This window comes from Nicotiana tabacum, chromosome 14 (genome assembly GCF_000715075.1).
Source record: "Nicotiana tabacum cultivar K326 chromosome 14, ASM71507v2, whole genome shotgun sequence".
In the NCBI taxonomy this organism is placed as follows: domain Eukaryota; kingdom Viridiplantae; phylum Streptophyta; class Magnoliopsida; order Solanales; family Solanaceae; genus Nicotiana; species Nicotiana tabacum.
In genome coordinates, this window is record NC_134093.1 from 61,996,705 (window position 1) to 62,013,703 (window position 16,999).

Below are 16,999 nucleotides of genomic sequence, written 5' to 3' on the forward strand. Positions count from 1 at the left end.
GCTAGGAAACCATCACCCAAAGGAGAACCAAAACACACAAAATCAACACAAAAGATCATATCCCAACATAACTCCTCCACGATGCGTGACCCAATCCAAACACCAGTCCACATGAAATACCTCGAGTCATAATGTTGAAAATCAACAACCATATATAAATCAACATCAAATACACGAAATGCATGACCATAGGCATGGATAAATGAATAACACTATATACCACAACCCAGAAAAGTAATAACCAAGGTGCAATCAACTATTCAACACTCAAAGAACCATCTCGCTCAAATTTCGCCACAAGACCTAGACAGAACGCACCATGTGTGTAAATATTCAATAGCCTCACAACCCATTGCAACATCTAAGAGCAATATATGGAATCCAACTGACACGAATAAGATCGACTCTAACCGATGACACATCCTTCACAATAGCTGTGCTGAGTGAACAAATCCGACCCGATGTAGAATATACATCCTCATTTGGCTTACCAATGGCCCCCCCAAATCAACTCCGGTAATCCAAAAATAGATAAATAACCCTCCAAAAGTCCACAATTACCTAACCATAACACATGCTATTAGTTGTCTAACTTTGGATATACCTTCACAGTCCGCAACAAAGGAACAATCTGCCTCTCAAAACACTCCTAGTCTCTAAATTCCTAGAACACAGGACAAGGGCGGTCTTGCTTGGCGTGAAGGCTGCTGGTTCGGGGGTAGAGTATCATACTAAAGGTCCTCGGACTTCCAGGCGGCTTTTCTTTTGGGCAGTTGAATCACCATATCTGTTTCTACCTCTACCACTTGAATGACTAACACCTCCCTTATACGCAATCTTCTCACGAGAAATACTTCTATTATTCTTCCGTGCCACATAGAAAAATCTGAACATCAGCAGTTGATCAACCAGGCGAGTACGACAATACCAATGAAGCATCTGTAAGCCAAAATACATCGCGTCTTCTAAAATACGCACCCTTCTCAGGTAATTCCAAGTAGTAATAACATTCATCTAAACATCTGAGACCGTCCACGATTTCTAAAATTCATGACCTTCCCTCTAAAACTGAATTGCCACCTTGTACATGCAAATCTCAATCTCACACGACTCACCACATCTATCATGCCATCATATGAAAACACGAGAACCCCATTATCAACTCTGAGTCACATACTCGATCAGTCAAAAATCTTCTACTTGATCCCATCATACATAGTAATATCGGGCATCTTGAACTTTTTTGGTATTGGTAATGGTGCTGCACTTGGCTTCCATGAGTGTTGTGAATACTTATCAATATCCACTCCTTTAATCACGGGTGGTACTCCCGGTATCTACTCTATCCGCTCGTTTTGTTCCTTGAGCTGTTTATACAAGGCCAGTACTAGATTTTCTAAATTATAGTTATTTGGCATACCTGGCCCTCCGGCTCCAGAATAATTTGGTATTTCCCGACTTCCAGTATTTTCAAGCCCTGAATGAGGATTTTCTACAGTTGTGTTTGCTAGTGGTGGAGCCTGAACAACACTTGGCAGCCTACTTGCGAAAGCACGCAAGGCTTCACCAATCTGTTGAGTAATAAATTGCTTCAAGTTATATTGCTCATTTGACTGTTCGTCAATTTGTTTTCCAGCATTACTATTAGCAGATATAACAGGTGAATTTTCTCGCGAACGTGGTGGAGTATGTGTTGGTGTGCATTGTGGAGGAGTTCCTCCTTATTTTCTTCCTTGTTCTCTATCACCCACTTGAATAATTTTATTAGTAGTAGACATAATTTATTGCTAAAGACAAAATATGGAATGTGAAAATATTACTAGATTTCCCAGTAACGAAACTAATTTGTTTTATCAAAAAATAATTTTTGTGGTCAAAGCAAATTATAGAATAATTGGGGTTTTTAATAATCAATTTTATTTCACTTTTCCTAATATAGATGAATAAGAAATATTAAAAATGAAATATTGAGAGAATAACGAAAAAGAAATCTTATTGATATTTGTAGCTTCCTTCCAAGAGGAGAGAACTATATTCTTCAATTGGCAGAGAATAAAATATAAATGACTGATAGTATAATTTCGTGAATTTCTTCATGATCGTACAAAACATGGTAAGAGCGATTTATAAAAGGTTACAAATATGTAACTGTTTTTCCCTACTTAATTCTTGTCCATTACTAATATTTATTACATCGATTGCTTGTTACTTGGGTAATTTGTAACGGTTATGGTAATAATAGTCAATTGCGCAAAATTACAGATTATGTCAGTTTTTTCATATTCGTGGCTATTAATGGAGCTTCCTTCCTTGCAGTCTTTAATTATCCATCCCGCGCTTGTCTCGTTTTTCCCAGTTGTCATGTGTGGTATCCTTGTAAGCAATCTTGTGGGTGTTTTACTCATGCTTCTCCTAACCTTCATTGTTCTTTATTGCTATGACTCTTGATCACACCCAACTATGCTTTATAAAAAGGACTAAGCGGTCGATGCAAACATAATCCGGTTTACAAGTTCAGAGTCGAATCCCACAGGGAATTAACGTACTAATCACAACTTTTAGTTTAGTAAGAATCCAAATAATCAACTTCCAACAAGATTGAATAATAACTTGAGTGTTTACTAACAATTAACAAGGTAATTAAAAAGATGTAAATTTTGATTACTAACAAAGCAACTGTTGTAGACAAGATTAGGAAGATCTAGAGTTACGACTTCCCCTCTTATCGGAATCCTCCCTGCTACGTCTGCTACAAATTCGCCTAGATACTCTCTACCGATCGTGAGCACTTTACGTGTCGTAATTCTCTTCCGAGTAAATATAACAATTTACTAAACGTATTCTTTCGAATTACGCTAGCTAGCACTAGTTTACCACTCACTACAATCGCACCAAGGTTTCGTTATTCCTAAACCCACCTTTAAACCCTCTGTATTGATCTCTCATATACGTTAGGAGTAATGTTGTTCAACAACTACCTAAACGTGTACCCTTTCCCGAGTAATACACTAATAGGCATAGCCGATTGAGGGCCCTTCAATCAACCACAATAATCCCGTAGTTGAACAAGTAGAGAAAATTTCACCGGCAAATTTATATTAAACACAACAAAGATTCATCCTCCAAGAGGTTCCGTCAAACCCTAGAATAAAGAGTTTAGCTACTCATAATTGTATGCATAACTACAATACTAGAATTCATAACCAATAATGGAAATAGGAAGAAGGAAGTGAAAAACGCGTAGAAGAATTCTCCGCCTTGCTCCTAGTGTGTTCTTGCCTCCTTAGGTCGAATCCTAGGTCTCCACGGCAGCTCCGTGCTCTACTTAGGTCTTTTCCATGTATATATACCAAGTAGGGTCGGGCCCAAATAATTATACCTTCTCCTATTCGAAAAAGGATACTTTTCCCGAACAGGACGTGTGCGGCCGCGCACTTGGCCGCGCACTTTTCACACTTTCTGCCCCATATGCGCGGCAAGTGCGTGGCCGCGCACTTTCCACGCACTTTGCACCCTATTCTGTTGGGAATTTGAAACAACGTAAAACACGAAAGTTGTAGAACTTTAAATTATCTTTCCAAAAATATATTGTGGAGCCCAAACGGAGTTATGAGAAGAATGTTATGTGTATTTTACTAGACAATACGCAATATGCTTGCTCGATTCTTCGTTTCGTTGCCCTATCATCCGTTGATCTCCGAACACGATCCCAACTTAATTCCTTGGGCTTTTACTCAGACTTCAAAGATCGAAATCACTTGAATTCATTCCATAACATCTACATAGTTCGGAATCACTCCTACAAGGTATAAAATACACAATTAGTGCAAAACACTAGCGACTAAAGCTCCAATTCAATTAAAGTGTAGTAAATTAGAGTGTAATAAGCAACTAAAATACGTAATTATAACCTATCATCAACACCCCACACTTAAACCATTGCTCGTCCTCGAGCAATCAAACTACACTTTATATAGACACGACCTTTTTAAACAATTCTCCTAACTCATCACACCAACAATATTTAAAATAGACTAAGCACAAAAGCGTCACATCTTCACCTCAAAATTTGACTCACAAGTACCACGCATTATTCACAACTCACCCACTTACTCTAACATAGAGGTCACTGATATTACCTTTCCTTCATGAATCAAGTGCCCTCACACAACAAAAGAGAGTAGTTCACACAATAAAATTTAAGAACACTTAGGAACTCAAGATAGAAAGTATTCACTCACTCTCAGAAATAACATTCATATGCCATAAAAGATGCACCATAGGCTTGCCCGTAGTGTACTACTCTACTAATCGAGCTCATTCAGTCTCGGATCAAGTAGGATTTTATTTGGTTGTAATGTAGGCTGCGGGACGGGTAGGATACATTTAGATATAAGAGTGACTACACCTCCCTAAGCACTTTAATACATGCACTTTAACATTTAAAACCCCACACTTATGTGAAACCATAACTCCACCTTCACATCAATATATATTAACTCCATACTTATTTAAGCACAATTACATCAAGAGTCACCACTTATCAAGGAATATTTGTTTTCACAGCAATACAACTATTTTTTCCTTTTCTTTCTTTTTCAATTCAAGTGGCTCTTACTTTTTCAAAACAATGCACCTTTCTCCTTATTTCATTAGTTCCACTCAAAAGCCAAATCAATCACCCCACACTTTAACTTTTACACAGTTCATAATAATTCAAGTGCTCATGAGAGGTTAGAAGGTTCAAATAGATGGTTAATTCAAACAAATGGGTAAGGCTTGTAATGTGGTTGCCAAAGAAATAGGATTACAAGCTCAAAGGGGTTAACTACGTTACATAACAATTAGGCGGGTAAAATATACATATCTGTCTCAACAAAGAAATGCCTATATCACTTCCAAGACTGAATAAAACTACTATTTCGCTTTGCAAACACATGGGGCAAGTTCTAGGCATCAAATGCAATGCAGAATAACACCCAAACCTCACACACACATGGCACATAACTCACTCAGGATTGGATTCATCAAGACACTCTAGTCAAAGCAGTTAAGCAAAGTTAAGATCATACAATTTAAGGTACTTCTACAAGAGTCAAAAACTGAGCCTAAGCGTCACAGCCAAAGTACTCAGTATTCTCAAGGCATAACAAAGTCAAGAGATATTGCTTCAATTCAAAATACAGTACAATGTATCATATTCCTAAAAAGAATAAAACTAGCTACACCCAGTTCAAACAAAACCCTTGAAAAAGAACCGCGACACAAAGAAAAACTAAGGGGTAATTGCTACACTTCCTAACAAAATAAAATCTTTTTGTCTTTTTTTCTTTAGACTTAAATCCCTCAAGAAAATTGTCTAATAGATCCATCGTCGGAAAAAGTCCAATCTTTGTTTTTTAAAAAAAAGCATTATTCAATTAAACTAACACAGCTAAAGTAGCATAGAAAGTCACCCAGATAATCTCATTACCTCACACTTATAATTGTGCATTATCCCCAATGCACATCATAACTAATAAGAGGGTAAAAGAAACTCCCTGGTAGGCCAAAGGCCGAAGCACTAGCAGCTCATGGGGTACTCAGACTTCTCCCAGGCCTGGTCCTTCGTGCGGGTAGCTCACACTTAGTTCCAACCATCTAGTTTGATTTTGCATCCTTCCAATAGCTTTGCTTTCCATACTACTATAAAATCAAAAATCGACACTACAAACATAATACAATAAAAAAAGCAGTAAAGCTGGGTTGTCTCCCAACAAGCGCTTGATTTAACGTCACAGCACGACGCGAATCACTTTTTGTCTCCACTTTGAACTTATGAATTGGATCCCAAGTTTTGATTCTGCTCTATGATCATGCTCCTGAGGTGGTGGAACGAATCTGACTGGCCCAATAAAACAATGTAGTATTCTGCACTTCTTGGCCTTTAGATGAGATGTGTATTCCCGACTTTCTGGCAAGAAGAATTCCAGAATGTAGGCATCTTGTTCCTTAATCCTTGACTCCTCAAGTGGCTCGGATGGATCTATTTCTATATCATCATCCAAACACAATGTGGAAAAATACTTGGAGTGTGAACCAATGCGCTCAACTACATGAACATTGGGACTGTCTACATCTTCAACACTAATGACACTAGAGTCAACTAAATATGTATCATCAATGTCCTTGGTTGACTCTAGTATCTCTTCTACAACATCGGCATCCTCAAATTATAGTTGATTAGTTTGGTCATATTCTACTCTCAACTCCTCCATTATAATGGCAATTTCTGCAGCCAATTTATGCTCTTCTTGGCTACTATCCACAATGTAAACTTGTTACGCTTTACAAGGTTCAATTCGTTTATTCGCTTGAGCCTCCGAGTTGTGAATAGTTGCCTCTTGTATTTGTATCTGCAGTGGTTTCTTATCATATTGTTCTATGAAACACTTTAACATATCTTTGATCTCCTTCAAGTCAGCTTCCCTGGGTTCTTTGTTCCTATTAGCTTCACCAGAAAAAGTAGAACCATCATAGTAAGGGGTTGGGGGAAGATAAGACATATAATCACAACCATGAAAGTGACCATCTTGACCACCACACATATCACACACATTCCAGACATAAGATTGAGTTGGTGCACATAACTCGCTCTCGGGAATATTTTACTAATTTTGCAATGGGTGGTTTCCTCCACAATATGCATAAGGAGGATCAAAAATAGAATTACCAACATCAAAACTCTCATAATTTCAAGATGCCATATCTCTCATATCAAAAATAATTTTTTTTTTTAAAATAATCAAATACAAGAAAACAAAAATAAAAGTTCAAACTTACAACCTAGAAATATGTACACGCCCAACTATGCTTTATCAAAAGGACTAAGCGATCGTTGTAAATATAATCCGATTTACAAGTCCGGAGTCGAATTCCACAGGAAATTAACGTACTAATCTCAACTTTTAGTTCAGCAAGAATCCAGATAATCAACTTCCAACAAGATTGAATAATAACTTGAGTGTTTACTAACAAATAACAAGGTAATTAAAAAGCTGTAAATTTTTATTACTAACAAAGCAACTATTGTAGACAAGATTAGGAAGATCTAGAGTTACAACTTTTCCTCTTATCGTAATCCTCCCTGCTACGTCTGCTACAAATTCGCCTAGATACTCTCTACCGATCGTGAGCACTTTAGGTGTCGTAATTCTCTTCCAAGTAAATACAACAATTTACTAAATATATTCTTCTGAATTACGTTAGCTAGCACTAGTTTACCGCTCACTACAATCGCACCAAGGTTTCGTTATTTCTAAACCCACTTTAAACCCTCCGTATTGATCCCTCATATACGTTAGGAGTGATGTTGTCCAACAACTATCTAAACGTGTACCCTTTTCCGAGTAATATACACTAAATAGGCATAGCCGATTGAGGGCCCTTAAATCAACCACAATAATCCCGTAGAAGAACAAGTAGAGAAAATTTCAATGGCAAATTTATATTAAACACAACAAAGATTCATCCTCCAAGAGGTTTCATCAAACCCTAGAATAAAGAGTTTAGCTACTCATAATTGTATGCAATACTACAATATTAGAATTCATAACCAATAATGGAAATAGGAAGAAGGAAGTAAAAACTCGTAGAAGAATTCTTCGCCTTGCTCCTAGTGTGTTCTTGCCTCCTTAGGTCGAATCCCAGGTCTAAAGTATGTCAAAAGTACTCAAAATACCGTTTTTCCATGTATATATACCAAGTAGGGTCGGGCCCAAACAATTATACCTTTTTCTACGCAAAAAAGGACACTTTTTCCGGATAGGACGTGCGCGGCCGCGCACTTGGCCGCGCACTTTTCACACTTTCCGTCCCATATGCGCGGTCAGTGCGCGACTGCGAACTTACCACGCACTTTTCATCCTGTTATGTTGAGAATTTGGAAAAACGTAAAACATGAAAGTTGTAGCCCTTTGAAATAGCTAGACAATGAGTAATATGCTTGCTCGATTCTTCGTTTCGTTGCCCTTTCATCCGTTGATCCGCGAACACGATCCCGGCTTAATCTTTTGGGCTTTTACTCAGACTTCAAAACTTCAAATCACTTGAATTCATTCCATAACATCTACATAGTTCGGAATCACTCCTACGAGGCATAAAACACATAATTAGTGCAAAACACTAGCGATTAAAGCTCAACTCAATTAATGTGCAGTAAATTAGAGTGTAATAAGCGACTAAAATACGTAATTATAGCCTATCATCAACTCTCATGGCACCCTGTCAGCACATCATTAGTGCACGTGGCGAATATATTTTTCCACCAATACATCAATCATCACTCCTAGGGAAGTGATTACTTTAAATAACTTAAGGTAATCACTTATGATAGAAATATTAATTAATCCATAGAAAATAACTCTAATAGTTTAGAATTTGCAAAGCTGATCCATCAATTATTTTATTTTATTTTATTTTATCTTTTTATTTTTTTTAGCTTGAACTTTAATATAAATTAAAAGGGAAAAGACGGTTACTGCAAGAAGGCACAGAAGTAGGAATGACTTGAAGAGAGAAAAAATAATAAAGTTTGTAGTTGGTATATAGTCCTTCCATTTCATTTATTACAATACTAATTAAATATAAGTTTAACAAAGGAAGAAAATTTTGATATATAAACTAATGATGTATAACATATCTAAAATGTCATTAATATATTATAATTCACGATATTTCATGGCAATTTTCAGAGGATCAAGTCATTGAGGATACTTAGAGAAGGTCAAGTTTTGAGATTTTGTCTAAGGAACAAAAATATTAGTTACTTACTCCTTGTCAAATTTAATCTAATGGAAAAAATCAAGAACACACTTTATGTTAGAATATGTACATTGTCGTTAATCCATTTTTAGGAGTTATAGGACGAATGTCTTCATTTTCAAATCACTAAAGATTAAAGGCTCAATTTTTTTAATTGTGTTAATTGCAAATCTATGAGTAATCGTGAAAAATATATATCACTTATTCGATTCCAAGTTATTTCCTCAAATTAAGAAGTGTGAAGATCATAAATGTACTGAAATATTCTTGTGAGTAATGTATCAAAATAAAACTCATATATCAAAATAACAAAAGGTATTTTGAAATTGGGACACTTTGAGTAATTTTTTCCCGTTCTTTAATTTGTTGTTATGTGACTTGTAGGGGTGGTTGGCTCGGTTTCGGGTGAGTTTCGGAGTGAATTGGGACACTTAGTCCCAAAGTTGGAAGCTTAAGTTGAAAGAGTTGACCGGAGTTTGACTTTTATGTAGATGACTCTGGAATAAAGTTTTAATAATTTCAATACTCCGTATGGTAATTTTGGACTTAGGAGCATGTCCGAATATTGATTTGGAGGTCCGTAGGTCGGTTTGGCTTGAATTGGCAAAGTTGAAAAGTTGAAGGTTTGGAAGGTTGAGAAGTTTTATCGATAGTTGACTTTATTGATATTGAGTCCAGATTTCGATTCCGGAAGTTGGAATATGTCCGTTGTGTCATTTATGACTTGTGTGCAAAATTTGAACTCATTTGGAGTTGGTTTGATATGATTCGACATTAGTTGTAGAAGTTGAATGTTGATTCAATAGGTTTGAAATGGGGTGCGATTCGTAGATTTGATGTTGTTTGATGTGATTTTAGGCCTCGAGTAGGTTCATTATGTGTTTTGGGACTTGATGGTTTGTTTGGACGGGGTCCCGGCACCACGGGTGTAGATTTGATGCCTGCTGAGTTCTGGTGCAATCGCACCTGCGATGGTATGGTCTCAGGCGCAGCACCGCAGAAGAGGCATCTGAGTCGCAGAGGCGAATTTGGGCTTGGTGAACTCTGTTCGCAGGTGCGGAGAATCATGCGCATGTGTGCGCTCGTATATGCGGATTTTCCTCTGCAGAAGCAAAGTTTAGTTAGTTGCCTCAGGACCGCAGGTGCTGTCAGGCGTCCGCAGAAGCGAACTCGCAGAAGTGAACTTTTTTCGCATAAGCGGAAGCGCCGGTGTACGTTTTGTCCGCAGGTGTAGAAATCCCAGAGTTTAGTTGAGGCCGCACTTGCGATGGAGTTTTCTGCAAGTGCGGAGTTGCAGAAGCGACCTGGTGTCCGCAGAGGCGGATAACTGGGTAGAAAAGGGCTAGAGTCGAGGGTTTATTTCATTCTCCACACTTTGAGTTAGAGAGCTCGGTTTCGAGGAGATTTTTCAAGGATTGGATCGGGGTAAGTATTTTTGACTCGAATTTGCTTATTATTGATGAATCTATCATTGCTTTTATCATTTAATTAGTGTTTTGATTTGGAAAAAATGGGGATTTTTGTGAAAAAAATTCTAAACTATAAATTGAGGGTTTGAAGGTTGATTTGAGGTCAAATTGGATAATTTTAGTTGTCACGATCCAAAAATTTAACTCGTCGTGATGGCACCTAACCCAATCCGCTAGGTAAGCCAATTAACTACAATCTAATTTAATTAGATTTATCGAGGAAAATAATTAATAAAATAGCTGAACCTTTATACCTTATCCAAGGACTGGTAGTACAAATCATGAGCTTCTAAGATTTAGAATATTACAAACCTGGCATGAAATAAAATACATCATCTGTTGAAATAAATGCGAACAGATTAAAAATTTCCAAAGCTACCAAAGACAAGAGGCAGCTATAACCGGATCGCAGATACATCTTCAATGTCAGCTCCCACTATACACAGCAACATCAGCATCCAAAATCTGCACGCAAGGTGCAGAAGTATAGTATGAGTACAACCGACCACATGTACCCAGTAATTATATTGTCTAACCTCGTCGAAGTAGTGACGAGGATTTTTAGTTAAACGATACTCACTTTTATAACCTGTACAATAGACTTGTAATGGAAGTAGTTATAGAGCATAACAGTTAAGGGTACAATAAAACAACTGTGCGAGGCAGTAAATGATTACTAGGAGAAATTACAGTAGTAAATTCATAATTTTTCTGGTATGAGAAATATATTCAAGATATCACATCGACTGGCACGGTAACACCTTTATGCATTTATCTCCTTCAATTCATAACTCTCCTAGTGTGAGAAATATATTCAAGATATCAAATCGACTGGCATGGTAACACCTTCGTGCATTTATCTCATTCTCACCCAATGTATGTTTATAAATCAAATCAATTGGCATGATAACACCCTTCGTGCACTTATCTCTTTCTCACCGAGCATACATATAATAATACTAACTAGGTAGGAAAAATGCCAATAACAATAATAATAAAGTAGAAAATACACATGTAGCAATAACGAACAAGACAGTACATGTGGATAACGATAACAGACTAGGTGGAAGGCATAGAAATTATGACAACAATTAGGAAAGAAGAATATAAATTTCACTAACTAGCATGGTAGAAGGCTTAAATGCAAATATAACAAAGAAGAAGAAAATCATTATATTGCAAGTTAAAAAGATAAAAGGCATGGATAGCACAATAACAATTGGGGTAGAGGACACAGACAGAACGACTACAAATCACATTGAAAACATAGGTGCACAATAGCAGCTCAAGATAAAGGCATGAATGTATACACAACGAAAAGATATCATAATATAATGTATGTCTCTCGTCCTCGCCTTCACGGAAACACCCTTCGTGCCATGAACATATATAATATAAAACATGATAATGTAACTGAAATTGTACGGCATCACTCTTCGTGCTTTTACTCTCATCCTTACATGATAATGTGCATGATGGCATAATAATATAATTGAAATGACACGACATCATCCTTCATGATTTTACTCTCATCCTCACATGATAATGTAAATAAAATGGCACGGTATTATCCTTCGTGCATAATAATATATATGAATGGCACGGTATCACCTTCGTGCTTTTAGTCTCATCCTCACATGATAATGTAAATGAAATGATACGGTATTATCCTTCGTGCATAATAATATATATGAATGGCACGGCATCACCCTTTGTGCTTTACACTCTTCCTTACCAAGTACATGTATATCATTAACAAGCAAGGTAGGAAGCATAAATAATATCAAGAAGAGTGTTTAAGCGTATGTTCCAATTGAGCATCAATCACAACTTTCAATCCAATAACAATTCAATAAACCGCAAGTACTTTATTATTCAAGTATTTCAACAAGTCTAAAAAATGATCTTCAACTCAAATATAGAATTCAAAATCTCAAGAATAACGGTCGTAGCGATGTATTTGTGATTAAGTATAATAACGACCGGATTTAGCATATCAATAATTTCATAAAAAGTCTGTCAATATTTTAATCAAATTATAATGATCCAAATCATGGTTTCTAGCATTTGATTTCATATCCATAGAAATCTAGAAGTCAAAGAAGACATGAAACAAGAATATCACATAATTCTACAAAGCACAATTAATCGTATAATTTACCCCCGAGCATGTTTAACCCTGGCACATGCATATATGCTCGTCACCTCATATATATATCACCCCCGCATGTAGCAAACAATGACAATTAGTAGAAAAATTCCCTCAACAAAGTTAGGCAAAACACTTACCTCAAACAAGCCGTATCCAATGCCGAGCAAGCTAAACAATACACCAAAAATTCTATTCCACGCATATCAACCTCCGAACGCATTCCTATCTCCTCAATTCCAAGCCAAATGATCCGAAACTAGTCAAACAACGTGCAAATTAATTAAAATACGCTCCAATGCTTACAATTTAATAATTTATAAAAATTTTCAACTCCAGTCGAAAAGTCAACCAAAAGTCAATGGTGGGGTCCACGTCTCGGAATCCGACAAAAAATACAAAATTCGAACCCCCATTCAATCACGAGTCCAACCATACCAAAATTACTCAAATCTGAACACAACTCGGCCTTCAAATCCTCAATTAAAGTCTATAAAATTTTCTACCATTATCAAACCAAAACACTAATTTATTGATAAAAACAACAATAGATGCATGTAATTTAACATAAACCGAGTTAGAATCACTTATCCTAATCCATATGGTGAAAATCGCCTCAAAAATCGCTTCAATCCGAGCTCATAGTTCCAAATGTGTTAAAAATGGCCAAAACCCCCGTTTTAGAATCTGTCCAGGCAAGTCACATTTGAGACATGAGACTTATAAATCGCATTTGATACTTGCGATTTGCCTTTGTCCCAGAAAAATAGCAATCTTTTCCGACACGAAAATGGGCATAACTCTCTCATATGATGTCCGAATTCGACGATTCTTTTTGCTATGACCCCGTAATTTCAATACAGATTTGCTTAATGTGGTACCACTTATGCTTGAAGAAGCGACGCTGAAACCTATCAAATAAATTTTGGTTAACCTCAAATATTGCACACAAGTCATAAATGACATAACGAAACTACTCAATATTTCAAATATCTGAACAGAAGTTCAATTGCTCAAATGACCGATCGGGTCGTTACATTAGTATGGTTGGACTCGTTATTGAATGGGTGTTCGGATTTTATAAGTTTAGCCAGGTTCCGAGGTGCGGCCCGGGGTTGAATTTTTGAGTTGATTTTTTGAGTTTCTTTAAAGATTGCAACTTTATTATCCGCTATAGTTTCCTATAGTTTGTATTTATGGTATTAAGTTATTTTGGTTAGATTCGAGTCGTCCAGAGTTGGATATTCACGGGAAAGGCTTACTAGCGAGTTGATTTAGCTTGTTTGAGGTAAGTATCTTGCCTAACACTGTGTGAGAGAAACTACCCCTTAGGATTTAAGTTGATTGTGCTATTTGTGTTATGTGAAAGCCGTGTATGCAATGTGATGGGTGGGTACACGAGCTATATATGATAATTAACCAGTTTAGGTATTTAGACTCTTTCCATGCCTTTAATTGAATTTACATATCATGTTATATCTTTCATTGTTAATCTACCCTTACATGTGTTAATCTACCCTTACATGCTTTATTGACATTGTTGACACTTCTTCAACGTCTTACTTGTTATTTTGCTCTTATATGTTGTACTTGTTATTTTTAATTGTTGAATTATCTTACTTGAAGTTGTTATTTCATGGAATATCTTCTTGTTGTGTTATTGGTGTTGAAGTTTTAAAAGCCGTTATCACATTGAGGCGAAGTTGTTAATTGTTGAGATATCTTTGTTGTTGAGCTATTTACTTTTATTTCGTTATTGTTGAGATTCTTGTACACATTGTTGTTAGGGAGAATGTAACACCCCGAAAAATTTCGAAGTTCTTAAGTATAAAGCCCGGTAAAATATGCAAAGAAAATAATATTTCATGGTGCCGGACTAGCCTTACGTGTTTGAGGATTATCGCGGCTCCGACTTTTTGCGTTGAACAATGCACTGGAAAGTAAAGGAAACTTTTGCCGGAAAAGTGTGTTTATGCGGTCCATCATGCGACCGCATAATCACTCTGCGGGCCGCATAATGGCCGCAGAAGTGAGCAGGAGATGGCTATTCTGGAAGCAGCTATGCGGTCGACTATGCGACCGCATAGTAACCGCGTACACAGGCAGTTCTTTTGGCTATTTTGTAACCAATTATGCGACCGATATGCGGTCGCATATGCGACCGCAGAACCTGTTCCGGGGCTTCATTTTTGGGTTTTTCAAACCCGACCCTATTTCGTAAAATATACTCTTTGGGTCATTTTTGAGCTATTATTTGACATTTTAGAGTGAGAGAGGGTTCCCTAGAGTGAGAAGGTGTTCTCCAATAATTGTTCTTCAATTCGTGCCCAAGTTTTGGAAGATTGAGAAGGGAAACTCACTAGGTCTTCATCCTAGAGGTAAGATTCTACACTCTAACCCTCAATTTTAAATTTTATGTAGGAATGGATAATAAGCAAGATAATTTCTGGGCAAGAGGGTTGGTTATTTTACATGCAAGTATTTTCAAGGGGTGTAAAAATATTGTTGAGCTAAAAATGGTAAAGGTTGGGTTGTGGGATGATGGAATCCTCCATAAAAGGATCTTGAAACCTTAATGCATATCTAGTGTTTGATAAAATACTCAAATGAGCTAGAACCATGATCATCTTCCTAATTTTGATTTAATTCATTATATTTCTAAAATAGATTGAAGTTGCTAAGAATTTCGGAACATTTAGAGTGTAAGGAAGCTCAAGTGAGGTATGTTGGCTAAACTCTTCTTTAAGAGTTGGAATTCTCATTATCTTTGTGAGTTCCGAGATGTTGATTATAAATCGAGTATTTTGATAAGTTTTGTGATGAAGATATATTTTCAATTCGTATTTCAAATGCTCTTATCATATTGCATTATAAATTGAGGATGTGTCCCAAACTATGGATTACATATCCACATGTTATAATTTCTAGTCGTGATTTATGTGAAAGGTATTATGCCAAGTTGTGTAGAGATTGTGATTATGATACACCTCCACCGGCATACATTGGGGTGAGGCGGCATGACCACTTTGTGTGGGGATTATGGTATAGATATTGTGATTGTGATACACCTCCACCCGCATATATATTGGGGTGAGGCGGTATGACCGCTTTGTGTAGGGATTATGATATTGTGGGACTCCACCTCCACCCGCTTACATTGGGGTGAGGCGGTATAACCGCTTTGTGTATAGTTTTGGTATTATTGTGGCACCACCACCCGCATACATTGGGGTAAGGCGGCATAGCCGCTTTGTCTAAGTTATTAGTACTATGGTTATATATATCCACCCGCATACATTGGGGTAAGGCGGCATGACCACTTTGTGTGGGGATTATGGTATAGAGATTATGATTGTGATACACCTCCACCGGCATATATATTGGGGTGAGGCGGCATGACTGCTTTGTGTAGGGATTATGATATTGGGGGACTGCACCTCCACCCGCTTACATTGGGGTGAGGCAGTACGACCGCTTTGTGTATAGTTTTGGTATTGTTGTGGCACCACCACCCGCATACATTAGGGTGAGACGGCATAGCCGCTTTGTGTAAGTTCTTAGTACTGTGGTTATATATATCCACCTGCATACATTGGGGTGAGGCGGCAGGGCCGCTTGATTAGAGTTGTGGTATTGTACGTACACCTCCACCTGCATACATCGAGTGAGGTGGCGGGGCCGCTTTGTGTGAAGATGGTTACATAGGATCTCATCTTAAATCCTATAAATGTTGTTGATAGCTTTTAATAAGCTTGCTATGGTTGAGACAGTTATCTATATTATTCTATTGCCGCACTAGTTCATCATAATTATCTTGTATTTCTAAATTCTTAAATTGGTGTTTAGTTTTCATACTAGTACTATTTGACAGTACTAACGTCTCTTTTGACGGGGGCGCTGCATCTTTAAATGGATGTAGGTGGTTCCACAGCAGGAGACATTGATCAGTGATAGCAGCACACCTTCTTTCCAGCAGACTTGATGAGCCCCACTTCATCCCGGGGTCATGTATCTTTTGATCTTTATGTATTATGGTTAAGGTATAGTCGGGGCCTTATTGCCGGCATTATCATTGTACTCTTCTTTATCTATAGAGGCTCCGTAGACATAGTGAGGGTTGTGTATTGGTGCTGGGGAAAGACAAACTATGTTATGTTGTGGATGTATTACTTGTCCATTTGAGACTTTAAAAATGATGAAATAATTGGAAATGAATTAGTAATTGCAGACATGACCACTTTATTGTTTAATTAAGGAAAACATATATTCTCTTTATTCATGAAGGAGTTTGGGTAGAAGGAATCTAACAGGCTTGCTTGGTCGGGTTCACTCAGTTGAGCGCCGGTCGCGCTCCTCGGTTTTGGGACATGACAAACTTGGTATCATAGCCTAAGGTTTTAGAGTGTCCTAGGGTGTCTCGGAGCCGTGTCTAGTAGAGTCCTTATTATCGGTGTGTTGTCTACCACATCTATAATTAGGATGCTACATAGGCATTTAGGAATAATACCTTTCTTTCATGTTCTTGATCGTGCGATAAAGCTGGTTGTAAGCTTGTTCTTCCTTTAACTCTTGCATTGCT